Source organism: Mastomys coucha, unplaced genomic scaffold (genome assembly GCF_008632895.1).
Source record: "Mastomys coucha isolate ucsf_1 unplaced genomic scaffold, UCSF_Mcou_1 pScaffold9, whole genome shotgun sequence".
NCBI lineage: Eukaryota > Metazoa > Chordata > Mammalia > Rodentia > Muridae > Mastomys > Mastomys coucha.
In genome coordinates, this window is record NW_022196915.1 from 34093582 (window position 1) to 34094674 (window position 1093).

Below are 1093 nucleotides of genomic sequence, written 5' to 3' on the forward strand. Positions count from 1 at the left end.
CTGCCTTTCTAGCTTTACCAAGGCTAAGACTATAGGCATGTACCAGCCAGCCTGCCTTTCAAGCTTTACCAAGGCTAAGACTATAGGCATGTACCAGCCAGCCTGCCTTTCTAGTTTTAAAAATGCTTATTCTGGGAGCTGGAGAGATGGCTCAGCGGTTAAGAACACTGACTGCCCTTCCAGAGGTCCTGAGTTCAATAACCAGCAACCACATCGTGGCTCACAACCATCTGTAATGGAATCCAATGACTTCTTCTGGTGTGTCTGAAGACAGCTACAGTGTTCTCATACCAATAAAATAGACAAATCTTAAAAAGAAATGCTTATTCTGGCCAGGCTGTGGTGGTGCATCCCAGTACTCTGGAGGCAGAGGCAGGAGGGTTTCTGTGAGTTTGAGGCCAGGCTGGTCTACAGAGAAAGTTTCAGAATAGCCAGGACTACACAAAGAAATCCTGTCTTAAAAAACCATTTAAAGCTGGGCAGTGGTGGTACACGCCTTTAATCCCAGCACTTGGGAGGCAGAGGCAGGCAGATTTCTGAGTTCGAGGCCAGCCTGGTCTACAGAGTGAGTTCCAGAACAGCCAGGGCTATACAGAGAAACCCTGTCTTGAAAAAACAAAATAAAAACAACAACAACAAAAAAAACATTTAAAAAATACTAGTTCTTGGAAGGAAAAATTTAAACAATAATGAGAATAAACTCTATTAAACTAGTTACAGAAGGATTTTAAAATGTTGAAACTCTTAATAAAAGATTTTTTTAAAAAAATATCAACAGCTGTGGATGCCAAGCGATTTCTAATGCTGTACAGCTGATCTAGTCTTTACACAGCAACTTTGCCTTCTCTTCGGAGGATTCTAATTGGCCTTCCTCTTCCCACTTTACAGAGTCTCTGTTACTAGAGGTAGTTTTTTGAGAAGAAAGGCAAGAAGGCAAGCAGAAGCTAGACCTATGGCTCACAAGTGCCTCTGACTCTAGCTCTAGGAAGACCTGATGCCTCTGGCCTCCATAGGAACCAGCACTGACACACTGACACACTGACACACTGACACACTGACACACACACACACACACACACACACACACACGGTG

General features: G+C 43.5%; 1 protein-coding gene across 2 annotated transcripts in view; it reads right to left on the minus strand.

Annotated features, from left to right (window-relative positions):
- Positions 1–1093, minus strand: part of Dlgap5 (DLG associated protein 5) — a 30385-nt gene that overhangs the window by 17449 nt on the left and 11843 nt on the right. The window lies entirely within an intron of this gene.